Consider the following 27,661-nt stretch of genomic DNA (forward strand, 5'->3'; position numbering starts at 1 on the left):
AAGAAAGCACAGGACTGGACTGATAACTGGGAACTCCCGATGCTGTCTCATTACAACAAAACTTGCAGCAGGTATGGTGATTGAGCCTGGGTTGTGTCTGTACTGTGCTCCCCCTCCAGCACTTTCTCTATGTCCTGTTTTGTTAGCTGATGTTTGGATCCCTCTTACTACTTTCTGCTCTGTGCACTGGAGTGATCTTACCTGGCAGCAGGATTGATTGAAGACTCCGACCTCCCTGACTGTGTCTTTCCGGCTGACCAACCATCGTCCCAGCCAGCAGTTGGCAAGTCTATTGAGTCAGGAACTCCATGAGTACCTGTAGAAGACACAGAAAGGGGCAGAATGGGAATTTAGACTAATGCTTTGAGGGTGACACATATAGAATGGCACTGAGCCCCACATAGATCTGGAAAATCCCAGTCTCCATTCCTGACCTGTGCTGCCTCATCTCTCTGGAGCGGAGAATTCTGTTGGCTCATGATCTGGAGTAGCTTCAAAAGTGAGAGAGGCTGACAGAAGCAGCAATTAGACCCCCACAGTGAGGGATACCAGACGGTGAGGTACTGAGTCACTACACCAGAGCGCCGGGTCAAACAATTGTGCAGGAAGAAAGGGTTTTGATTCATGTTGCACTGGGATATACAAACTGTGAGCAGGTGAAGTGATGGCCTTGGGGCATTATTGTGTGACTATTTATCCAGAAACTCAGCAAGTGTTCTCTGGACACAAGTCCAAATCCCACCATTGTAAATGATTGAATGTGAAATAAATGCTTCAAAAATGATGTAATTAAAAAACATGTAAGTGAGTATTAAACAATTGCTGATGTTAAGAAAAATCCACCGGGTGCATCCCTGTCTTTAGTGAAGTAATCTAAGATGGGACTGGGATATCACAGGGATTACAGAACAACAGCTGAGGGAGGGACAGGACAGGCAGCTCAATGCCCCAGGGGACAGATGCTGCAGGAAGGACAGAAGGGGAGCTGAGAGAGGAGGAGAGCTGCTGGTTGTGATTGGGTGAAACATCACAGCAGGGACTGAGAGAGGAGATTCCTGCGGGACCGCCCAGTGACGCTGTGTTCATGGAATTCATCAGTAACAATGGGGCTTCCCTTTCCTCTGATTGTTCTACAGACCCCGATAGCCCCGCCCTCCTGCACCTTGACCTTCACAACATGGCGGCCCAGAGCGCTCCCTCTTCCCTCAAACAAATGGCGGCCGTGACCCCGGGCCGCTTCCCTGATCAGAGACCGCCACCTCCTTCCCCGGGCCTGGAGGGGCTTTTTTGTGTTTTTTTTACCTCTATCCGAGATTTGTGAATTCTGTCCGCTCCTTTCTCCCAGCGACGCTCCCACACACCGGCTCTGAGCTCACTCTCTGAAGCCGATCGCAGCTACTTGCCGGAGAATTCAGCTCCGTGTCTCTCCCTCTCCCTGTCCCGATCAGTGTGACACTGCGCATGTGCCCCATAGGAACCAAACTGCGCGTGCGTCTGAGGTTTCCGGTGAGTTTATACAGATTATTCATAACTGAAGAGAATCATGGGTGAAATATTTGTCATTAACAACAGTTCTGTCGACTTACAGATATAGAGCTGGCTAGTATGAGAGTAGATTGTTCGGTCCAACTCAACCATACTGGCCAAGTATGTAAATTACCAGTCGTTCTGAGTTTGAAAACAAGTTTCTTACTCAATTTGTGCAAATCGATTGAAAATATGTACGTTATCAGATTTACATCACAACTATTTCTTAAAATCTCACATTGATTTATGACAGAGGTTTAACACTCCACTATGTAGTGAAAACGATCAATCCTGCAAAACAGTTTGCATTCTGACCAATCCTGACGCGTTCACTCCCGAGAATGCTTTGGCCCCGCCCCTCACTCACTCTGGCTGGAGGACCGGCCGCTGCTTGGTCCTCCAGTTCCGCCCCTTCCTCCCATTTGCAGAGTTGATTCGGGCGTGACTCAGCAGCTAAGCACCAGAAACATTAAGGGACAAGGGAATTTAGAGTCGATGTCTTGTGATGCGGTGAAAATATCCCGAATCTTGACCGGGAGGCCTGGGTTCAATTCACAGCGAGTGCAGGTGTGTCTAATAACAACTTTAAACAGGTTCATTCGGAAAAACAAGGGAACCGAGTAAAAACAATAGAAAATGCATACAATGTGGTGGGGTTCTCAATGCTCAGATGATTTTAGTCTTTACCAAGTGTTTCAGGGCCCCAATGGGTCCCAGTACAGACTATTCCACTCCACCTAGTGCGCAGCCAGATACCAGGATTGTGGGGCAAATTGTTGTGGTGGGATCCAGAGGTGCTTTCCCTCTATTTTGGAGGTAAAAATAGGTGAGAAGAAGCAGGGTTTTGTATGGAGTTACCTGCTCCCCTCCTGTTGCAGCAACTTATTATTGCCCTAACTTGACCTCGTACATTTTTGGTAGCGATCAGTGACATTTCGTAAGCCAACATACAAGATCTGTCACTCTGTTTAAGACAGCAGAAATCTCTTGTAGCACAATAGTCATAGAACAATACAGCGCAGAACAGGCCCTTCAGTCCTTGATGTCACGCTGACCTGTGAACTGATTCTCACCCCTACACTATCCCAAAATCACCCATGTCCTTATCTAAGGATTGTTTAAATCTTCCTGATGTGGCTGAGTTGTCTACATTAGCAGGTAGTACGTTACCCCTCTCTGAGTAAAGAACCTGCCTCTGACATCTGTCTTAAATCTATCACTCCTCATTTGTAGTTATGCCCCCTCGTGCATACTGACATCATCATCCTAGAAAAAGACTTCCACTGTCTACCCTATCTAAGCCTCTGATCATCTTGTATGTCTCTATCAAATCCCCTCTTAGCCTTCTTGCCAAGGAGAACAGGTTCAAGTCTCTCAGCCTTTCCTTGTAAGACCTTCCCTCCAGAGTAGGCAATATCCTGGTTAATCTCCTCTGCACCATTTCCAATTCCTCCTGTCCTTCCCGAAATATGGGCACCAGAACTGCACACAGTATTCCAAGTATGGCTGCACCAGCTTTTTGTATCTTTGCAGCATGATATTGCGGCTCTGGAACTCAATTACTCTATGAATGAAACCTAACACACCATATGTCACCTTAACAGTACTATCCACCTGGGTGGCAACTTTCAGGGATCTATGTACATGGACTCCGACATCCCTCTGCACATCCACACTACCAAGAATCTTTCCATTGACCTAGTACTCTGCCTTCCTGTTATTCTTCTCAAAGTGCATCACCTCACATTTAGCTGCATTGAACTACATTTGCCACCTCTCAGCCCAATTCTGCAGTTTATCCAAGTCCCCCTGCAATCTGTAACACACTTCCACACTGTCCACTACTCCACCGACTTTAGTGTCATCAGCAAATTTACTAATCCATCTACCTATGCTTGCGTCTAAGTCATTTCTAAAAATGACAAACAGCAGTGGTGGTCCCAAAACAGATTTTTGTAGCACACCACTAGTAACTGGACTCCAGTTGAATATTTTCTATCAACCACCACTCGCTGCCTTCCTTTAGAAAGCCAGTGTCTAATCCAAACTGCTAAATCACCCTCATTTCCATGCCTTTGCATTTTCTCCAACAGCCTACTGTGTGGAACCTTATCAAAGGCTTTACTGAAGTCCATGTATACCACGTCAACTTCCCTACCCTCATCTACATGCTTGGTCACCTTCTCAAAAACCTCAATGAGGTTTGCGAGACATGACCTGCCTTAATGAAACCATGTTGATTATCTGAAATCAAATTGTTGTTTGCAAGATGATTATAAATCTTATCTCTTATAATCCTTTCCAAAACCTTTCCTACAACAGAAGTCAGGCTCACTGGTGTATAATTACCTGGGTCATCTCTACTGCCCTTGAACAAAGGCACAACATTTGCAATCCTCCAGTCCTCTGGTACCAAACGTGTAGACAATGATGACTCAAATATGAAAGCCAAATGCTCTGCTATCTCCTCCCTAGCTTCCCAGAGAATCCTTGGATAAATCCCATCCAACCCAGGGGACTTGTCTACTTTCACTCTTTCTAGAATTGATAACACCTGTTTCTAACTAATCACGATCCTTTCTAGTCTAATATCTCATACCACATTCTTCTCCTCTACAATATTCTCCTTTCCCTGAGTGAAAACCAATGAGAAATGTTCGTTAGCACCTCTCCGATCTCCACATGGTACACACTCAACTTCCCATTCTGTCTTTGATTGGACCTGTTCCTACCGTAATCATCATTTTATTCCTCACATACCTATAGAAAACTTTAGGGTTCTCCTTTATTCTATTTGCTAAAGACTGCTCGTGTCCTCTCTTTGCTCTTCTTAACTCTCTCTTTAAATCCTCCCTATCTGATCTGTAACTCTCCATCTCCTCATCTGAACCATCTTGTCTCATCAACACATAAGCCTCCTTCTTCTTCTTAACAAGCGATGCAATTTCTGTAATAAACCACGGATCCCTTACCTTATCACTTCCTCCCTGCCTGACAGAGACATACCTATCAAGGACATGCAATATCTCTTCCTTAAACCAGCTTCACATTTTCATTCTCTGCATCCCCAGCATTTTGCTACGCTATTCTATGCATCCCAATTCCTGCGTAATTGCATTATAATTGTCCTTGCCCCATTGATAACTCTTGCCCTGTGGCATGTACCTGTCCCTTTCCATTGCTAAACTAAACATATCTGAATTATGGTCATTCTCTCCAAAGTGCTCACCTAAAACTAAATCAAACACCTGGCCTGGTTCATTACCAATCACCAGATCCAATGTGGCCTCCCCTCTTGTTGGCCTTCGACATACTGTATCAGGAAACCCTCCTGTACACACTGGACAAAAATTGATCACCCAACGTATGAGAGTTATAGCATTCCCAGTCAATGTTGGGGAAGCTAAAGTCCCCCATAAGCTCTTCAGCCACGTTCTCAAACAGACTCGCTACCTCTCTGCACAGAAGCTAAAGTCCCCCATAATGCCCACCCTGGTACTTTTGCACTTACCCAGAATAATTTTGCTAATCCTCTCTTCAACTTCCCTGGAACTCTGTGGAGGCCTATAAAAAAAACTCTAAGCAGTGTGACCTCTCCTCTCCTGTTTCTAACCTCAGCCCACACTACCTCAGTAATAGAGTCCTCATCAAAAGTACTCACAGCCACCGTTATAATATCCTTGACTAACATGACTTGCATGGACCCATTGCAGTGCTTCAAACTCCATGAGGCAGCCATACTCTCTATGACAGACAGACTCAGTCTGGAACCTCCTCTGTCAGTATTATTGCCAGAGCCCGTAGCCTTTGCACTACTTAGCCATTTCTTGATGTTATCCAAACTGAATCAAACTGGCTTAAAACTCGCATCTGTGATGTTGGAAACCACTGCAGAAGGATGAGATGGATCATCCCACTTTGCACTTCTGGATACAGATAGCTGCAAATGCTGTTGTCGTATCTGGTGCATGGATGTGTGAGGCCCCTCCATCAGTAAAGGTGGGGATATCTGTGATGCTTCCTCCAGTGAGTTATTTAATTGTCCATCACCGTTCACAACTGGGTGTAGCAGAACTGCAGAGTTCCGATCTGTTCCATTGGATGTAGGATCACTTAGCTCTGTGGCTTGGTGCTGATGCTGTTTGAAATGCAGATGGTCCTGTTTGGTAGCTTCACCAGGTTGGCACTTCATTTTTAGGTACACCTGGTGCTGCTGTTGGCATGCCCTCCTTTCCTGTCCTTTGTGATGGGTGAGAGCAGGATTTACAAACCCACGAGATTACAGATTGTGCTGGAGTACAGTTCTGCTGCTGTTGATGTCCCACAGTGCCTCAGAGATCCAGTTTGAGATTCTACATCTCTTCAAAGTCTGTCCCATTTAGAACGGTGATAGTGTCACTCAACACAATGGAGGTTTTTCTCAACTTTCAGCCAAGACTTTGTCTCCAAGAGGAATGTGTCCTGTCCGATACTGTCATGGACAGATGTATCTGCAGCTGGTCAATTCATAACAATGAGATCAAGTATGTTTTTTCCCTCTTGGTTCCCTCACCACCCATTGCAGACTCAGTTGAACAGCTGTGTCCTTTAGGACCTGACCGGCTCAGTCAGTAATTCTGTTGCAGAGCTAGTCTCGATTGTGGACATTGAAATCCTGTACCCAGAGTACGTTTGACACCATTTTACTTCCCCAGTGCTTCCTCCAAATGGTGTTCAACATGAAAGAGAAGTGATTCATCAGCCAATGGAGGATGGTACCTAGTAATCAACAGGAGCCATGAGACTTCCTGGTGTCCGGAGTCAATGCTGAGTACTCAGAGGGCAAATCCTCCCTGTCTGTGCCACCACCTCTGCCTGGTCTGTCCTGCCGGTGGGACAGGACATATTCAGAGATTTCAGGAGAAAGTGAAGACCGCAGATGCTGGAGATCAGAGTCGAGAGTGTGGTGCTGGAAAAGCACAGCAGGTCAGGCTGATGAAGGGCTTAGGCTCGAAACGTCGATTCTCCTGCTCCTCGGATGCTGTCTGACCTGTTGTGCTTTTCCATCACCACAATCTCAATATCTTGGGATGGTGATGGTGGTGTCTGGTCATTGTCTGTAAGGGTTGATTTCATGAGTATGAGAATGTCAGGCTGTTCCTTGATTGGTCTGTGAGACAGCTCTGCACATTTTGACACCAAACTCCAGATGTTAGTCTGGAGGACGTTGCACCATCCAGAGGGCTGATTCTGTGGCTGTGTTTTCTGGTGCCTTGTTAGATACTGAGTGGTCCACCCAGTTTCATTCCTTTGTTGAGACTTTGCAGTGATTAATACAGTGAGTAGCTGGCTGGGCCACTGTCGGGTTGGCAGGATTTTTTTTTGCCATTGACAATGGTTTCATGGAGATCAGGAAATTCCTAATTCCAGTTATTTTTTCTTGAATTCAGATTCCACCATCTGCCAAGTTGGGATTCGAACCAGGACTTCAGTCATTTGTTTTAATATTTTGGATAAAAGTTAAATATATTAGGTTTGTTTAATCACTTTAAATATCACTTACCCAGGTTTTGTTTCTTTGTGAAACACTGTCCATCCTCCTGTCTCCTCCATCCAACAAAAAGAGTTTGGAGCACATGGCGTTTCTCTGTCACTAAGACTGAGATAATCCAATCTGCTGCTTCCCTCCCTCTCACTAGCCCACAGAGCCAAACTGCCTCACATGGTGTTCCTGGTTTTTGTGCTAAACTTACATCTTCTTCCAGTCTCTTGTCAAGCCTTATCAGAACTCATCTTGACCCTTTACCCTAATTTCACTAAACTATAGACTTTCCAACTCTCTTTCCTCCTCCTTCTCATCAGTCCCCCTCACTGATTCACCAATATTGTTCCTTGTTCTGTCTTTTCTGGTTTTATCCTTCTCTCCCAAAATCCTGCTCCATCTCCACTCTCTCCCTTTCCTTTCTGAATTCCTTGCATTTGGTGTCCTTGGCCCCTCCTGTATCTCACGTACACACTGCCAGGAGGTGCCATTGTGCAAAAGCACCATGTTGGGTTTCACATGTACACTGACGATGCCCAGCTCTCCCTCCCCATCATCCCTCTCCATTACTCCACTGTTACTCAGTTATCAAACTGCTTACCACATTCCCACTACTCGATTAGGTGCAGTTTCCTCCAATGAAACATTGTAATGGTTAAACCCATTGTCTGACAAATTCCTTTCCCTTACTGCTGAGCGTCTCCCTCTCACTGGGAACGATGCAGCAGAACTACACTCTTCACAATATTATTACAGTTATATCTGATGTGAAGCTGACCTTCTGATCAGACATCTACACAATCCCAAACACCAGGAATTCCAATCTCTTAAATGTTGCTTGTCTCCTCCTCACTCCAGATCCATTGCTACTGAAACCCCTTACCCGTGTTCCGTTAAACTTGATGAATCCGAAACAGAACCCTTGATTCTGTGACTGACTCAGAATCTGGTTTCGAACTCCCCCCCTCTGTATTTACCCTCAGACACATCAGTATTTATTCTGTCAAACCCCTTAAGAATCTGGTGGTGCAGTCTGATTGTAGGTTGTGGAAATGGCAGGGGATGATATGTTGTATCTGGGTGGAAGTTAAGGACTTGGTGGGGGAGGGGGGGTGTTCTATCCTTGTTGCAGTTGGAGGTGTGGGTTTCAAAGGCAGAGGTGCAGGAAGTGGAGGAGATATAGTGGATGGTATTGACCACATGGGAGGGGAAATTGCAGTCCTTGAAATACGGGCCATTTGGTATGTTCTGGCCTCACTGGAACACTGCAGTAAGCATGAGACAGAGACGTTGGCCAGGGAACAGGCTCGTGTGTTATAGTGGCAGGCAGCTGGAAGCTCGGGTCTGTTTTTGCAGCAAAACGTAGATCATCAGTCGCCATTTCCGCCACCTCCACTGAGATGCTGCCAGACCCAGGTTCCTGTCCCCTCCATTAACAGCTATGCACCCTCCCAGCCAGATCGTAATCCACTCCTTTGTCTTTCCAAATGTTCCTGTCTCTCTCTGGGTTCTGTACCTGCCCATTATTTGCTCTTTAACCCCTATCTCCTGCAGTACAAAGATCTGCAGGTTAGTTGAATTGGCCAAGCTAAATTTCCCATAATGCTCAGGGATGTGTAGGTGAGGTGCATTATTCAGGAGAAATATACAGTAATAGGATAGGGGAATGGGTCTGGGTGGGATACTCTTCGGAGATACGCTGTGGACTTTTAGGGCCGAATGGCCTGTTTCCACACTGTCAGGATTCTAATTTTCCCAGCTCCCATCGGTTCTGAGGAAGGGCCACTGGACAGATTCCTGTTCCCAGATGCTGCCAGACCTGCTGAGCTTTCCCAGCACCTCCTGCTTGTTGTTCCTGATTGACACCATCCATCCACCTTCCGGGTTTGATTCAGGCAGGGGGAGGATCCCACCACTGACCTCACAATGGGGTCCAGCTGATTGATGGCAGCTTCGGACCAATAGGAAAAGGGGGTGGGACTGGTGGACAAAGTGGAACCAGCTGGTCATCCAAACAATGGGAGTGAATGAGGGGCGTGGCCAGTGGGATGACACGTCACCAGTAACTCCGCCTGTGCAGTGTCACGTGACTCGGCCGTTGGTGAATGTGGGAGAGGCAAACAGGGAAGGGGAGAGTGGCCTCGGAGACGGAGACAATGAGTCACTTTAGGCTGGGAAGTGTTAATTACACTCTGTACGGGTCATTAATCTGAATTAGAAACTCTTTCCCGTGTTTGCAGCAGATGGGAAAATGGCTGCGGCCCTCAGGAGGTGACAGGTCCTGGGATATGGCCGCCATCTTTATTGGGGCAAGGTACAGTGAGGGGCATGGACATGTCCTCTTCCTAGGATCGGGGTGGGGGGGGGGGGGAGGGGGTGGTGTACGATTTGAAGAGAGGCATTTACACATCAGTCACATACCAAGAGAAAAATATGTCTTGTATTCTTCCTGCACTGGCTCTGAGTTTTGTTTTGAGAATTCATTTCATAGGATATTAAATCAGAATAATTGAGGCTGGGATCTCAAAAGTAAGTTTTTACAGTCAATGGAGTCATCAGGATCTGAATATCATTGACGTCTAAATGTGGAAGGAGAAAGGTTTGTGGAAAATATCTCCAATATTTTTGTTAAGCAGGAAGATGTACAAATTCGTGGTTGGATCACCCTTTGGGTGTGCGCTATGTTGTGGGCCCTGCAGCTGAGGAAGGAGCTATTGGCCTGAGAGGGAGCACAGATTTATCCAAATTACACCTGGTCTCTTTGGGTCTAAATCTGAGAGATCTTACAATCACTCACTTCATGATGTTAACCTGTAAACTTCATATTTTCAATTAACTGCAAACTTCCCATCAAAAGTCCTTTTGGACTCGAATTCCAGCACCATTTCAGGTGGAACGTTCCAGATTCTGACAACGGTCTGTTCATTCAGAAACTGCTGAGGTCCATGTTGACTCTGGGGTTACAAAGGGCTGCATTGAAAGATGAGATGCTGTCCCTGAGCTCCCATTGAGATACACTGGAACAGTACAGGAGGCTGAGGGCAGTGTAGGTGTGAGCAGGCAATGAAAATGACAGGGCTGCACTGTGAGGGCTGCTTGGCTCAATGAGAGTGTTTTGGAGTTGGGTGTAAACAGGGCGAGGGGAGACAGGGAGAAGGTGAAGCTGAAACTCAGTTTTAGTTCAGGGAACAGACAGTTTTTCAATGATTCCTGCGGAGTATTTGTTAACAGTGTTTAATGTATTTTTCCTGAGGGCAGTTGAGAGCTAACCACATTGCTGTGGGTCTGGAGTCACATGTAGGCCAGACCAGGTGAGGATGACCGTTTCCTTCCCTACAGGACATGAGTGAACCAGATGGGTTTTCTGACAATCGACAATAGTTTCATGGTCATCATTTGCCTTTTCACTCCAGGTTGTATTGGATTCTGATGTCCGCACAGCCATGTTGGGATTCTAACCCTAATCCTCGGAACATTGCACATGTCACTCATCTGGCAGGAATACCATTAAGCCATTGCCTCCCCTTTTTAGCAATGTTTAAAGAAAGTTCCATCATTCTACGTGAACAATGTGCAACGTCCATGTGTCGGCCTCTCCAAAAGGTTAATCAACAGAAATTTGTTTGGGAGTGAAATATTTCACTTTTTTTGGGGGGAGGGGTGTTTATTAAACAAAAATGAATCTAAATAAAAATCTGATGCCACGGACATATAATTTCTGAAGCCGGAGGGGGATTACAGAGACAGGGAGGGTGGTGAAGCCGGAGGGGGATTACGGAGACAGGGAGAGTGGTGAGGCCGGAGGGGGATTACGGAGACAGGGAGGGTGGTGAGGCCGGAGGGGGATTACGGAGACAGGGAGGGTGGTGAAGCCGGAGGGGGATTACGGAGACAGGGAGGGTGGTGAAGCCGGAGGGGGATTACGGAGACAGGGAGGGTGGTGAAGCCGGAGGGGGATTACGGAGACAGGGAGGGTGGTGAAGCCGGAGGGGGATTACGGAGACAGGGAGGGTGGTGAAGCCGGAGGGGGATTACGGCGACAGGGAGGGTGGTGAAGCCGGAGGGGGATTATGGAGACAGGGAGGGTGGTGAAGCCGGAGGGGGATTACAGAGACAGGGAGGGTGGTGAAGCCGGAGGGGGATTACAGAGACAGGGAGGGTGGTAGGGCTGGAGGGGGATTGTTGTCCAAACATCACTGTGGTGTACATGGACTGCAGCATTTCAGGGAGGTGGTTAACCACCACTTTCTCCAAGACAAGTAAAGGTGGCCAATAAATACTGGTCTGGGCAGCAAAGGCAACCCCCAGTGAATAAAACCAAGCAGTGACCTCTCTGAGCTGACTTGCTGTGAAGTTAAAAACCTCTCTAGAAATGGAGTGGGCAGAGAAGAGAAACAGTGACATTTCACAGCTGCCCTCAGAGAGACCTCACCCTTGGAAGTACTCAGAGCCGGGATCAGCTCAGTGAGTTTCAGTCTCTTCAAACATCAATCTTAGTCAGTTTTATTTTATTAAATCTACAATAGTGAGTAAGGTGAGGATTTCTTTTTAATGTCTTTGGGTCTCTTGATTAAATGTTTAAGATATGAAATGTAAGCATTGCTAATCTCGGGCAGTATTTTTTGAGAAGTAAGACTGTGTCTTTGTCATGGTCTGTAGGTTGTGAAGGCGGAGAGATGGCCTGTTGTAGAGTGGCGTGCTGTTCCTGTCGGATGTGGGAGATTAGGGAGAGTCTCAATGATCCTGATGATTATGTCTGCAGGAAGTGTGATTGCAAATCCTATTGGATCGCATGGATTGGTGGAGGAGTGATTAAAGGCAGTGAGGAGTTAACAGGAGCCGGGGGGTGTGATATGTGGCCGTCTCAGGATTGCAAGATACTGCAGATACAGTCAGGTAGATGGGTTACCTCCAGGAAAGCTAGGAGGGGTAGGTAGGTACTGCAGGAGTCTCCACTGGCTATCCCCATCTCAGACAAGTACACGGTTTTGAAAAATGTAGGTGGTAATAGACTTTCAGGGGAATGCAGCACTGACAGCCAAGTTACTGGTACTGAGACTGGCTTCTTTCCACACGATCGATGGTGATAGGGGACTCTCTAGTCAGGGGCACAGTCTGCCATTTCTGCAGCTGACAGTGAGACATCAGAATGGGGTGGTGCTGCCCTGGTGCCAGTGTCTCACAGAGGGAGCAGAATATTCTCAAAAGGGAGAATAACCAGTGGGAGGACATTGTACATTGGTACCAATGGCATAGGAAGGGGAAAGCATGGGGTCCTGATGAGCACGGAGATTTGCTAGTGCCACTTGGGAGGCATTAAACCAGTGAGGGAGTCGGGGTAAACCTAAAGAGATAGTGAGAAAAGAGGTGAGTCTGAGGCTGGTACTGTTCACCGGTCAGACTGTCAAGGCAGGCAAGAGCAAGTCACAGAATGAGGTGGGACGGACCAGTTGCACTGCATTTATTTCAATGCAAGAGACCTGACGGGGAAGGCAGATGAGCTCAGGGTATGGTTTTGAACATGTGACTGGGATATTACAGCAATTACAGAGGCATCACTCAGGGATGGATAGGACTAGCAGATTAATGTTCCAGGGTATAGATGCTATAGTAAGGATAGAAAGGGACCAACAGCGCAGTGGGAGAGGTGTTTTTGATTAAGTATGACATTATGGCTGGGCTTCGGGAGGATATTCCTGGGAGTACATCCAGGCAAGTTATTTGGGTGGTACTGAGAAATAAGAAAGGGATGACCATCTTACTGGGATTGTGTTATAGACCCTCTCCCAATAGTCAGCAGGGAATTGAGACACAATTTTACCAGGAGACCTCAGATATCTGTAAGAATAATATGGATGCAATGATAAGTGGTTTTAACTTTACCAACATAGCCTCAGAGTGCTGTAGTGTTAAGGGCTTGGATGGAAAGGTATTTGTTCAGTGTGTACGAGAACGTTTCTGATTGAGTTTGTAGGATGTACCTACGAGAGAAGGAACAAAACCTGACCTGTTTTCTTTATTCATTCACAGGATGAGGCTGTCACTGGCTCGGCCAGCATTTATTGCTGCGTTTACCCAGAGGGCAGTTAAGAGTCAACTGCGTTGCTATAGGTCTGGAGTCCCATGCAGACCAGACCAGGTAAGGATGGCATTTTCCTTCCCTAAAGGTCATGAGTGAGCCACATTGGTTTTTCCAACAATTGACAATGGATTCCTGTCATCACTAGATTATTTTTTCCAGATATTTATTGAATTCACGTTCCAAAATCTGCCGTGATGGGATTCAAACCCTTGTCCCCAGAACGTTATCTGGGTCTCTGAATTAACTGTCTAATTTCACTCCATCATCACTGCCTCTTAGGAAATGAGGCAGGGTGAGTGACTGAGGTATCAGTGGGGCAGCTCATCAGCATCAAAGATCCCACAGTATTGTGGCTCAGTGGTTTGTGCTGCTTCCTCAGCACCAGGGACCTGGGTTTGATTCCAGCCTCGGGCAACTGTCTGTGTTGGAGTTGACACATTCTCCCCAGTGTCTGTGAGGATTTCCTTCGGGTGTTCCAGTTTGCTCCCACAGTCCAAAGATGTGTAGGTTAGTTGGATGAACCATGTTAAATTTCCCATATTCAGAAGATGAGGTTTTGGGATGTGCAGGCAAATCTCTGCCTGATGTGAAAAGATCATTTTGGGGTCTTGGACAGAGGTCAGAGGGAGGTGTGGCCGCATGTTTTACATCTCCCGTGGTGGTAAGGGAGGGTCAAGGGTGTGGAGCGTGGGTTGGTGGGAGGGTGTGGACCGAACAAGGAAGGCGCAGCTGGACAGAAATGATCAGGTAGAGTCAATGTGGCTTTGTACATGCACAATAACTTGAGTGAGTATTTTGAAGTGACGAAAAAATTGAATAAGGAAGGCGGTGAATGCTGTTGATATGGACATTCAACAAGGTTCCACAAAGCAGACTGGTTAGCAGGGTTAGATCACATGGAATGCAGGGAGAGCAAGCCATTACAAAACTGCCTTGAAAGTAGGAGACAGAGGATGATGGAGGGTTGCTTTGCGGACCGGAGGTCTGTGAGCAGCAATGTGCTGCAAGGATGGATATTGGGCCCTTAAATAAATGACTTGGATGTGAATATATGAGGTATGGTCAGTAGGTTTACAGAAGACACCAAAATTGGAGGTGTCATGGACAGTGAAGAAGGTTAGCTCAGAATACAACAGGATCTTGATCAGATGGGCCATTGGAGCAAAGAATGGCAGACGGAGTTCAATTTAGATAAATGTGAGCTGTTGTATTTTGAAAAGGCAAATCAGAGCAGGACTTATACACTTAATGGTAAAGTCCTGAGGGGCGTTGCTGAACAAAGGGACCTTGGAGTGCAGGTTCATAGTTCCTTGAAAATAGAGTCACAGGGAGGCGGGGTAGTGAATGCAGCATTTGGTACGCTCCCCGTTATTGGTCAGTGCATTGAATGCAGCTGTTGTGATGTCATATTGTGGCTGGACAGGGCACTGATTATAGGTCTTCTGGAATTCTGTTTTCAGTTCCAATCTCGCTGTTCTTGGAATCAGGCATCTGATTGGGTACATGAAGAGGGAGGTTTTAGAGGGATAAGGGTGAACCGCTGGCAAATGGGACTCCATTAACGGTCTCCGTTATTGGTCAATGCATTGAATACAGAAGCTGGGACGTCATATTGTGGCTGGACAGGACGTTGGTTAAGCCACTTCTGGAATTCTGTTTTCAGTTTGAATTTCCCTGTTCTGGGAAGGATGTTGTGAAACTTGAAAAGGTTTGGACAAGATTAACAAAAACGTTGCCAGGATTGGAGGATTTGGGCGACAGGGAGGGACTGAATAGGCTGGGGCTATTTTCTCTGGAGAGTCAAAGACTGAGAGGTGTCTCCATGGAGATTTATAAAATCACGAGGGGCGTGGATAAGGTGAGCAGCTGGCGTCCTATTTCCTCAGGTTAGGTGGGTCCAAAACTAGAGCACATGGATTTAAGTTGAGAGGGCAAAGATTTAAAAGGGATCTAAGTGGCAACGTTTTCAAGCTGAGTGTGGTGTGTGTATGGGAGGGGCTACCAGATGAAGTAGTGAAGGCTGATAAAAATCACAACTTTTAAAAGGCTTCCAATTGGGTACATGAATAGGAAGGGTTTTGATGGATACAGACTAATAGCTGGTAAATGGGAATCCATTAGTTTAGGATTCCTCGTTGGCACGGACGAATTGGACCGGAGGTCTGTTTCTTTGATGTTGATAATTTAAGATGCATTCCTCTCTTTTGTGCAGAGCTAGCTGAAGCACAGATAATTATCCTTGGAGCTGAGAAGGTGAAGCAGTGATTTCGATCTTGTGCAGATTTGGTTGCAAGGTCTTGAATTTACAGAGAGAGAGAGGAATTGTTAACACTGTCACAATTTTTAGTAACTATTTTCAAGTAATTGGCAAATAATACAAGGTGAAAATGTGAACGCTATTTTACTCAGTAAGTTCTGAGCATCTGGAACAGTCTGAACGACACAGATTCAGCAGGTATTCTGAAACAGACTTGGAATTTTACTTTTTAAGGAAAGATTTGGGAGGCTATGGGCTCATGGGAGGGGACTTGGGACAGATTTGCAGCATCTCCAGAGAGAGAGAGTACAGCCCCAATGGGCTGAATAGCCCCCAGCCCCTGTGTTCTGTGATACTGCTCTATTCACTGTGAATGATGAAGCTCATCCCAGGGCAGAGAGAGGGAGGAGTCAACCACTCTCATGGCAATGGTGCCCGGCTGATTGACGGCAGCTCCAGACCAATAGGAGGAGAGTCTGTGTTCCCCTGCAGCCAATGGGAGTGAATGAGGGGTGTGGCCAGCAAGCCGACACCTGTCCATGAGCTGTGCAGGTGCAGTGTCACTGGGTGGGGGTGGGAGACACAGCAGAGACTGGGACAGAGGCTGTAGGACCTGAATTACAAACTCCCAGTAAATTAAAACCAAAAGAACTGCGGAAGATGTAAAACAGAACTAACAACCCGGAGGGTCTGGAAAATCTCAGCAGGTCTGGCAGCATCTGTGAAGAGAAATCAGAGTTAAAGTTTAAGATCCGGTGTCCCTTCCACAGAACAGATGTTACTGAGGAAAAAAAGTCAGTTTATTTGCAGAAGATAGTGTGGGGGGAGGATATAAGGAGTAAAGGATAGGTGGGGATAGAGTGAGAAGAGCGGTTGGATAAAGGAGTGGATAACGATCTGGCTGGGGGAGGGTGATTAGCTGTTAATGGAGACAGTTAGTGGCTAACCATAGGTAGTGTGTAATGACAGGCTGTGAGACCAAGGCCTGGTGTGTGGGGTAGGGGGCTTCGACATGGGGTTCTTAACCTATGGTTAGCCCCTAACAGTCTCCATTGTAAGCTGTTGCCCACCTATATCACTCCACAATTGGAGCTGCCGAGTACACAAACCTTTGGAATATCCTCCCTAACCCCCTCTGTCCACCTTAAAGATGTATCTAAAAATCGTTCTCTTTAATCAACGTTTCCATCATCCGTGAAGCATTTTAGGAGATTTGTCAATGTGAAAGGCTCCCTACAATGCAGGTAGTTGTTGTTACTGTCTGACATCAGGAGAAACAGGGATGAGCCCTCTCTCTCTTATACCTGATGAACAGCAGCAAAAGCAGGAAGCACTGAGCATGCTCCAGCCCACAATGGGCCTCGGATTCTTGATGTTAATGGGGGAACGGGGGCTAGAGGTGCTAGTTGTTGCTTCAACCAATCGGAGTGAATGAGGGGCGGGACAATACTCAACCACGTGGTAAACCTCACTGACAGCACAGTGTGTTGTGGCCAAGGCATTGGAAATGTGTGAAGGTGCAGGGCAGGGGAAAGGAAAGACGTATTGACCAGAAAGAGAAGGAAATTTTCACAGTATGGAATGAGAGGTTTTACAGAACGTAGTGCACATTGTAAAACACACATTTGAAAATCCAAATTCTGCCCCATTTTCCCTCCCTATAATGCATTTTACACTCCCTGAAATATCAACTGTGTGTTTCTCCCTCCACAGATCCCAGTGATCAGTGCCAAAGCCCCATTGCCTGTGGAAAGGTGATGTTTGACTTCCTGTACAGCTGCAATTCGTGTGGTGAAGGTGCTCCCACAATGTGGTTGGGTAAGAGCTGTTATAGATTATTCACTCAGCGACAGTGAAGAGTTGACAATGTATGTGCAAATCAACAACAGTTTGTTTTTTTTAAGTTTATAATTCCACAGAAATACTATTGAGAGCTTCTGACATAAAGCCACAGATTAGGTCAGGTGATCAAAAGAACTGCCAAATAAACAGGTTTTCAGGAATACCTTAAAGGAGGAAAGCAGGTCTGAGAGGGTTAGGGTGGGAATTCCAGACAGTGTTGCCTTGGCAACAGTAGAAACAGCCAGACAGGTGAAGCAATGAATAAACATATCGTTGGGAATCTGAAAGAAAATGAGTTGTCGGGGTCTCACAGGTTGTGTGGTGCAGGGAGACAGGGATGTTCACAGCCAGGAATTTCATCAAGGGTGAGAATTTTAAATTGTTGCTTGTTGATGGATCAACAAATTTTGGTACAAGTGAGCACTTGGACAGTAGGGTTTTAGATACTCTTGAGATTGCATGTAAGTTGAATGTGGGAGGTTGGCAAAGAGTGTGTTTGATAACGAAGTCTGGCGATAACACAGGGATGGACGAGTGTTTCAGTAAATGAGCTGAGACTAGGGTGGAGTTGGGTGACGTCACTAATGTAGAAATAGTGTTTTTGGTGTTAGGCTGCGCCTCCTCCTCACCACTCCCCCTCACTAAGTCACAGATATTGTTCCTTGTTCTATCTGTCTCTCTTTTCTGGTTATGTCCTTCTCTCCCATTCTGCTACAAACTAATATTTGACCTCACCGTTGTTGCAAACACCTCCTCCATCTCCACTCTCCCTTTTCTTTCTGAATTCCTTGTATTTGGTGTCCCTCCAGGATCTCTCCTTGGTCCCTCCTGTTTCTCACCTACATACTGCCAGGAGGTGACATCGTCCAAAAGCACCGTGTTAGGTTTCACATGTACACTGACAATGCTCAGCTCTCCCTCCCCATCATCCCTCTCCATTACTCAGTTATCAAACTGCTCATCACACTCCCACTACGCGATTGGCTGCAGTTTCCCCCAATGAAACATTGTAGTGGTTAAACTCATTGCCTTCAGTTGCTATTACAAATTCCTTTCCCTTACTGCTAACCCCCTTCCTCTCCCTGGGAACTATCTGAGATAGAACCATACTCTTCACAATATTGCTGTCATATCTGTAACCCCAAGTTGACCTTCTGATCAGACATCTACACAATCACAAACACCAGGAATTCCAATCTCTAAAATGTTGCTTGTCTCCACCTCACCCCAGCTCCATTGCTACTGAAACCCCTGACCCGTGTTGGTGTTGCCTTAAACTTGACGAATCTAAAACAGAATCCGTGATTCCGTGACTGACCCAAAATCTGCTTCCAGACTCCCTCATGATGGGAAACATCCTCTCGGTATTTAACCTGTCAAATTCCTTAAGAATTCTACATGTTACAATGAGATCACCTCTCATTCTTCCCAAATCCAGTGAGTGGAGTCCCAACTACTTCAGCCTTTTCTTAAAAGATAATCCCTGCGAACCAGGGTTCATCCCAGTCAGGTTTCTGTGAAATGCCTCTGATGAAATGATGTATTTCCTTAAATAAAGGGACCAAAACTTCTGTCATTAATCCCAGATGTGGTCTCACTTCAATTTATAAACTTCATAAAGTTCCTCTCAGGTATATACTCCAAACCACTCCCTTTAAACTTGCACTGATGTTGAAATGCTCAGCAGGTCATGCAGCATCTGTGAAGAAAAATCAGTTAAAGTTTCGGGTCTGGTCATCCTTCCTCAGATACATTAACTCTAATTTCTTTTCACACCTCCTGCTAGACCTTCTGAGCTTTTCCAGAAAATTCTGTTTCTCTTCCTGGTTTACAGCATCTTCAGTTGGTTCGGTTTTCATATCATTTAAACTTGCCATCTCTCCTTAGGATTTGTCATTTCCACCTTGGGGAAAAAGATTCACATTTGTTTGGTCTCCACTACCCTGGGAAAAAAGAAACCATGACTAGTCACCCTATCATTGCTCCTTATAATTTTATACAGTTCGATAAAGCCACCTAAAGTGTCCAGTGCTGCAGAGAAATAGCCTCAGCCTATTCAGCCTCTCCCTATGGTTCAAATGTTCCAATACTGGCAACATCCTAGTAAACTTTTCTGAACTCGTGCAAGTTTCCCAACATCTTTTCTGTAACAGGGAGACTGGAATTGAAAGCAGTCTCGGGATTCCAAAAGTGGCCGAGCCAATAAACTGTACAACCGAAACATGATCTCCCAACTCCTATCCTCACTGCACTGCCCAATAACAGCTAGCATACCGCACACCACCTTCACCGACCTGTCTACCTTCAACCCCACTTTCAAGGAACTATCAACCCACACTGCACGGTCTGTTTGTTTGTCAACACTTCCCAGGAACTTTTCTTTGAGAAGTTGAGTCCTATTCTGGTAACATCTTTCTGAAATGAGGGAGACTACAATTGAATGCAGTATTCTAACACTGGCCTGACCAATGCTCTACTCAGCCACAACGTGACCTCCTAACCCCTGTACTCAGTGACAGAATCCCCACAGTGTGGAAGCAGGCCTTTCGCCCCATGAGACCATACCAACCATCGGAACAGCATTCCACCCTAACTCTGTAACCTATCATTACCCAAAGCTAATCCAGCTAACCTGCACGTCTTCGGATTTGTGGGAGGAAATTAAGAACACCAAGAGGAAGCCCACCCAGACACACAGGGAGAATGTGCAAACACCACACAGACAGTGGAGTCGAACCAGAGTCCATTTATTGACCAGCGCATTCCATTAAAGGTCAGTGTCCCAAATGCCGCATTCAGCACCTGATCTCCCTGAAACCCCACTTTCCAGGAACTATGCAGTTGTTCTGAGCCCTTCAGAGGGAATTAATGCGAGGAGGAGAAAACAGGAACAGGGTTGAGTTGTAGATCAATAAAATAACTCTGCATCTTCCCCCTCTCTGTTCCCCCCCGTCTCCCCACACTCTGTCTGGTTTCCCCTCCCCCACCCCCGGCGGTCAGTCCTTTGTCGCGCCCCCCCCACCTCGTCGGTCGCACTCCCCTGTTGGTCTGTCCCACAAACTGTTGGTCTTTCCCCCCCTCTGTCAGTCGCCCCCCTGTCGATCGCACATCTCTTTTCCCCCTCCGTCTGTCCCCCCCCCAACCGTCAGTCGCCCCCTCTGTAGCCCCCGTCTGTTCCCCTCCCCTCTAATCCCGCTTTCTGCCCTCATCCATTTCTGTGCCTCCCCTCTCTATCCCCCCTCTCTGCCCCCACCCATTTCTGTCCCAACCCTCTCGATCCACCCCCTCTCTGTCTACCCTCCCCTCCCATTCCCCTAGTTCTGTACTCCCCCCTCCGCAGGGAAAATATCTTGTCTATTTACCCTATCCATGCCCGGCCTGATTTTAAAAAATTCTTTCCACTCACCGTTCAGCCTCTGATGCTCCAGGGAAAACAGCCTATCCAGCCCTGGCAACATCCTACAATTCTTTTCTGACCCCTTTCAAGTTTGAGAACATCCATCTGATAGGAAGGAGACCAGAATTGCATGGAATATTACAAAAGTTGCCGAATCAATGTCCTGTACAGCCGCAATATGCCCTCCCAACCCCTATACTCAATGCTCTGACCAATAAAGGCAAGCAGACCAACTGCCACCTTCACTATTCTATCTACTTGCTGCTCTACTTTTAAGGAACTATGAACCTGCACTCCAAGGACTCTTTGTTTAGCAGCACTACCCTGGAACTTACTGTAAACTGTAAGTGCTGCAAAAGTTTGTTTTTCCAAAATGCAGCAGCTCGCATTTTTCTAAACTGAACTCCTCAGCCCATTACCCATCTGATCCAGATCCTCTTGTACTCTGAGGTAATCTTTTTCCCTGTCTACCACACCTCCCATTTTGGTATCATCCGCACACTTATTTACAATACCTCTTATGTTCACATCCAAATCATGAATGTAAATGGCGAAACGTAATGGATCCAGCACCGATCCTTGTGACACTCCACTGGTCACAGGCCTCCAGCCTGAAAAGCACCCTCTGCCTTCTACCTTCGGGCCAGTTCTGTACTCCATACGATCTAACCTTGCTGACCAGTCTCCCATGAGGAACCTTGTCAAACGCCTGACTGAAGTCCATGTAGATCATGTCCATGCTCTGCCCTCATCAATCCTCTTTGTTACTTCTTCAAAAAACCTGAGTCAGATTCATGAGACATGATTTCCCATGCACAAAACTGTTATTAATATCCAGGATTTAACTCTGTACATCGGGGTCTGCGTTGCCCAGTTATAGGTGTTAATATTCGGGATGAAGTTCAAGTACACCAGCATTTTGTCAGTGACTATGTATTGAGTCTTGTTAATGTTACCAACACAGTTGAGTTCCTTTTGAACGGTAGTCCCCGTATCCCTTGCCCACCAGGAAATGGTGGCAGTGTCTTTACCTCTGGACCAGGAGGATCGGGCTCAGAGTTGAGGAACAGCATCTTTGAAGAGGATGATTAGAAAACCCGCCCAAGCCACCAGGCCATACTGTCTCCCAGCTGTCCCTGCCTCAGCCTCTAAACAGAACCTTCCTGTAATTTCTCTCCTGTCAGACTCTCCCATTGCTCAGTTTGTCCAGGATCCAGTTCTGCTGCTGCATTGCTCGTGTCCCTCACTGACCTGTCCATCCCCCAGTGTCCTCCACATTCATTCATTGTTTGCAATCACATTACCCCAGTTCTCCAGCCCCACTCCTTCCCGTCTATAGAGAAGAAGACGGGAAGGTTAGCCCTGCTGCCTCACAGCATCAGGTACTCGGTTTCGATTCCAGCCTCTGGCAACTGTCTGTGTGCAGTTTGTACATTCTCCCCGTGTCTGAGCGGGTTTCCTCCCCCAATCCAAAGATGTGCAGGACAGGTGAATTGGCCATTCTAAATTGCCTATAGTATTAGTTACATTAGTCAGGGGTAAATATAGGGTAGGGGAATGGGTCTGCGTAAGTTACTGTTTGGAGGGTCAGTATGGACTTGGCAGCTTCATTGGCAGCTTCCTCCCTCTGGGAGCAGGACCCAGGGGAATGGCCCCTTTCCCCCCCCCCCCCCCGACACTGTGATCAGACTATCAGTGGTGCAGCGTTTTGCAGAAAGTTATCAGAACTCTTTTGTGAAGATTCAGGGTTTTTATGGAAAGTGACCAGGATGGGCCTGCAATTAGAGTCCCAATTTGGTTCATTTTAGTAAGACGGGTTTCGGCCAGAGTGTGCAGGAAGCAGTGTATGCAGGGTGGTTGTCGTCAGAGGATTCACCAACAACGCCCCCCCCCCCCCCACCCCACCCTGGTGGACTCAGAATCAGACTCATTGATTTGGTTCTTCGTCCGCAGACAAGAGCTAGGAAACTGAATTCAAAGAGAGGAGAGAGAGTGTGAGAACTGGGTGTGGAGGGAAGGAGTGAGGAGGTTGGTTTGGATTTCAGTTCACAGATGAAAGCAATTGTTAGACTGAAAGTTAAAACTTTGGAAAAGATGAAACTACAATTTAATACTATAATTGTCTTATAAAGATCCATCCAGTATTAATATGGTGAGTTGTGTTCTCAGGTGTAGGGTACTGAAAGGGTGGATTTGTGGATGAGAAATTCAAATTGAACTTCATGTTCAGATCTGATAGTTACTTGATCCGTGCCGATCTGAATATTCATTGGCCTTTTCATGTGGAAGGAAAGGTGTGTATTCTGTCCGTGGGTGAATATTCCAAATCTCAGTGTGACTGGAAAAAAATACTGAGGTACAGCCAAGTCCATGTTAGGGTGGTGATTGTGGAGAGTGAGTTCATTTGTTTTTGAAAGTCTGAAAAATCATGGCATGTTTCCCAGGAACAATTAAGCCAGAGCTTTTCTTTGTAGAAGGACAAGTCTTTAATTAACCATACAACCAGAAAGACACAAGGATACCTGCACCATGGGAAATACTATGAAAACTGGATTGTTGTAAAGGAGTTCATTCTCGATCATGGATTGTAATCCATTGGCGTTGTCACGTTGGTTCCAGTGCCGTGGGGAAGCACTGGAAATATGATGAATGCAGTGTAGGTTTCAGTTATTAAACTGTAAGAAGTGCAGAACAATTTAAAAAGGATGTTCTCAGGGCTCAGGGGTCTGAGTTATAGGGAGAGGTTGGACAAGCGAGGATTGTTTTGTTTAGAGCAGAGGAAACTGAGTGGGTACTGTTCTAGAAGTGTATAAGACCATGAGGGGCATGGATAAGGTGAATGCATTCAGTCTTTTTCCCAGGGAATCCAGGACTGGAGGGCATCAGTTGGAGGTTAGAGGGGAAAGAATAAAAGGGAAGCTGTGAGACACCTGTTTTACACAAAGGGTGGTATGTTATGGAATGAGCTGCCAGTGGAAGTGGTTGAGGCGGGTACATTAACAACAGGTAAAAGACATTTGGACAAATACATGGATAGCAAAGGGTCAGAAGCAGATGGGCCAAGTGCAGGGAAATGGGGTTAGTGTGGATGGACATTCTGGTCGGCATGGGCCAGTTTGGGCCAAAGGGCCTGTCTCTGCTGCAGGATGCTATTTCTCCCACTAACTCTGTTGGTATCCTGGGATGTATTCCATCAGGGCAAGGAGACTTATCTACCTTTAGCTCCATTAGCTTGCCCAGCTCTAACTCTTTCATGATAATGGTTGTTTCTAGGTCCTCACCTTCCTCAGTTTCCTTATCAATTACTGGCATGTTCTTAGTATCCTCCACTGTGAAGACTGACTGCGGTGTCCTCATATTCCTGAACCCTGCTGGATAGGAATAACTAGGCACAGAACTCTGAGAGGTCTTCTTAGAGTCTTTATTGATGAGACATGGCAGTTACCTGGATAGTGTACATGCAGAACACCACCAGGCAGCAACAGGTAAAGCCCCACCTGTCTGGTGTAAAGCTCCCATTCTTATACCTTTTGTGGTTTGGGACTTTGAATAGATTCTGTCTCTCAGTATTATCTCCACGGCAACGGTCAGTTAGAAAGTCTAGTTCAGTTTCGCACTTTGCCGTTAAAACATACCCCCTGTGGCTCCCTCAAGTATCTGACACGCACTTCAGTTTCAGTGGGGCTGTCTATCAGGATTCAGATATGGAGGAGCTGGTGTTGGGATGGGGTGGACAAACTTATAAATCACACAACACTAGGTTATAGTCCAACAGGTTTATTTGGAAGTACAAGCTTTTGGAGTGTGCTGTGATTTGTAACATGATCAGGATTATCTCTATGTTAACAGTTAAGTGCTTCAACAATGAGACGCCACATTTCCCCACACAATAGGTTCCCCTTTACCAGTGTAAACTGCTATTCCGGCCCTGGGGACAGCTACTCATCACTTTTCTCCCCCAATCCCATCTAGCTTTCTGTTGGTCTTTAAAGTTTTTTTCTAATCTCCTAGTTTCTCCTTGGTTATTGCCAATTTGTCTGCCTTCTATTTCAATTTGATAGACTCCCTTATTTCCTGAGCCACTCATGGCAGATTACTCCTTTTCCTACAGTCCTTCCTTTTCACTGATATATACTTTTGCTGAGCACTTCGAAAAATTCCCCCGTTGTCCGTCAACTTTCCCACGGTAAAGTCTTTGCTTCCAGTCTACATTAGCCAACTCCTGCCTCATCCTATTGTAGTTTCCTTTGTTTAAGCACTGGATCTTGGATTGGATCTAATCTTCCAGCTTTCCAGCTGTGTTCTAAGTTCAACCAGATTTATCAGAAGTCTTTTATCAGATTACGAGGTGAGGCAATGTTTCCTGGGTGTTTTGTGTTCCATTGTCGAAGACCTTGGCTTTGTATTAAAGTACAGGATAGATATTCACAACAGAGTATTCTGGACGGTGTGAATGTCCTCACAGTCTAAAACCATAAATCACTGTCTCCCCTGAGTTTAAAATTGCAAAATCATTATCTCCTACACGCTTCCTCACTATCTAAGTTTGGAACGCTAATCCACCTGACTATCCTGCTTTTTCCAAAAGATGAAGGTGGTGAGTTTTGGATGCAGCTTTCCAGTTATTACCGTAAGAAGATGAGCACTGGGCACAGGAGAGGCAATGCAGCCCTTCGAACCAGCCCCACCATTTAATACGGTGATGATTGAGCTCACCTCGGTCTCAGCTGGGTTTTCCCACCTGCTCTCTCTCACCCTTCATCTCATTGCAAATTCAACATCTGTATCTCTTCATTAAATCTGCTCATTGTCCTGGCATCCACCGCATTTTGAATAGGGAATTCCACAGATTCACAACACATCGAGATAATCATCCATGGAGTCCACACCAATACTCTAATGAGCATCCCATTCAGACTCACCCATTCCCTGTATTTCCCATGGTTAACAGTTTAACCTGCACATGCATGGATACTGTGGGCAATGTAGCATAGCCGATCCACTTAACCTGCACATCTTTGGACTGTGGGATGAAACTGGAGCAGCCAGAGGAAACTCGCACAGACACGGGGAGAACGTGTAAACTCCACACAGTCACCGAAGGCTGGAATCAAATCCAGGTCCCTGACGCTGAGAGTCAGCAATGCTAACCATTGAACCACCTCTGCTTAAAATCTGCTCCTCCTATTCACTTCCCACGCCCCAGTTGGCTGAATCTATATTCCTTACATCAGAAAATCAGGTTGTGGAAGCAGGTGTCTCAGTAAAACCCAGTGACAGCCCACAGGTCCTGTCTGTCTGAATGGGGATCCTATACACAACATCCTCCAGCCTATACTTTTCATTCACATTCCAGAGACAGGCTCCAGTGACTTCATGGGGGCTACAACTCCCACAGTACCTGTGGCAGGGACCGCACGTGTGTGGGGAAACCCTGCACGCTACATGTGCAGAATGTGAGCGGGTTTTGGAACATGTGCTTTGGGTAAGTATACTTTGAGGACGAACATATCGGTTGGGGGGCAGGAGGTCAAAGTGTCATTACACCCATGTGGGGCCAAAGGCCATCCTCAACTCGTCATAACACTGGGCATCGACCAATGGGAAACAAGGAAGGATCTGACCCATTCTCCCAGACTGAAGGTTCCTCTTCTGTCTAGGATCTGCCATCTCCCTTTCTGTTTACTTTTGTTTCATTCTGCTGTTACATTATTGACTTGCAGCAACTGAAGGGAAAGGAAGTGAACCCAGAAAGGGTGTAGTCTAACCAGGGACGGGAAGTGGTGGAATGGATCTGTTTATCAGTAACTCCATGAGAATGGGGAGGGTGTACATTAGGGGGTAGCAGAGTCAGAATGGTGGGAGAGAGAAAGTGGGTTGGCGGGTTACAGCTTCGGGGGAAGAAAGGGGTAAAAGATATTCCAGAGAAACTAGAATTGTCTGTTCTGAATTTCTAATCTGTACATATTCCTTTATACAGGGTGCTAGATGGTGAAGATTTGCAGACTGAAATCTCAAAGTCATGTGCAGATTGTGATTAAGTTAACCAGCATTTGAAGAACCAAAGATAGAGAATCACTCCACCAAAATCCTGCAACACTCTCCCTCCCAGCATTGTCGGTCTCTCTGCACCAAATGGACTGTGAATGGTACAAGACAGCAGCTCACTACCATCTTCTCCAGGGTAACTAGAGATGGGGAATAAATGCTGGCTGAGCCAGTGATGCCCATATCCTGGAAATGGTTTCTATCTCTAGTTGCTGAACCCAGTTGATGTTACTGCAGGATGATGAGGGATGCTGAGTGTATCCTCCAGGAGGCAGCACCATCACATTACCCCTGCCTACACCCACACAGTAACACCGCAACGTCACTGGAACAAAAGGCAGTGAAACCAAAGGAGGACTTAGATATAGTTCTTGAGGTAGAGTCATGAAAGGGGATTGGAACACAGCAGGAACAGGAGACTGAGCTGGATGGTCAGCTGTTTCCCATTGAATGGTGGAGCAGGATTGAAAGGCCGAATGGCCTCCTGCTGCTATCTCCCAGGTATGTATATAGCCATGGAGCCCGGGAAGGAAGGAGTGCGCAGGGATTCTCCAAGAGATTGCACTTCCACAACAGGTTTTAGTGAGCGATGGTTTGATGGATTTTATTTAACATTTACAAACCTTGTGTTAAAGATAAATTTTGGTTTTAAAATGTTGTGAATGTTTTTTGAACAGCAAATAAAATTAAAGAAAATAATTTGTCTGAATATAACAGTTTTAAAACTTTCAACCTCTGTAAAACAAAATCCTGTCTATTCCTGGACACCACCACTTTCCAGCTACTCAAGCTCCAGGGAAATATTCCTTCCCTGTCTGAACCTTTGGTTTGATTTAACTGCTTTTCAGTTCTCATTCTGTGAGCTGTGAAGCGTTCTTTTTCCCCATTTCTCTGACCAGAAATATTATCACAGCAACCTTCCCACCATCAAAATCATCATTATGCCATTTTGCTTTTGATTAACATATAATCACCAGCAGTGCAAAA

The 27,661-nt window shown here is 46.2% G+C and overlaps 2 long non-coding RNA genes across 2 annotated transcripts; both read left to right on the top strand.

The window, feature by feature from the left end:
* Positions 1–1,962: 1,962 nt before the first annotated feature.
* On the top strand, positions 1,963–17,138 carry LOC132814105 (uncharacterized). Its single transcript, XR_009644308.1, has 3 exons — positions 1,963–2,094; positions 13,079–13,187; positions 17,101–17,138. It is a non-coding gene; the product is annotated as an uncharacterized LOC132814105 (long non-coding RNA).
* On the top strand, positions 17,138–26,876 carry LOC132814104 (uncharacterized). The gene is made up of 3 exons (XR_009644307.1): positions 17,138–17,205; positions 25,983–26,111; positions 26,607–26,876. It is a non-coding gene; the product is annotated as an uncharacterized LOC132814104 (long non-coding RNA).
* The last annotated feature ends 785 nt before the right edge of the window (positions 26,877–27,661 follow it).

Source organism: Hemiscyllium ocellatum, unplaced genomic scaffold (genome assembly GCF_020745735.1).
Source record: "Hemiscyllium ocellatum isolate sHemOce1 unplaced genomic scaffold, sHemOce1.pat.X.cur. scaffold_680_pat_ctg1, whole genome shotgun sequence".
In the NCBI taxonomy this organism is placed as follows: domain Eukaryota; kingdom Metazoa; phylum Chordata; class Chondrichthyes; order Orectolobiformes; family Hemiscylliidae; genus Hemiscyllium; species Hemiscyllium ocellatum.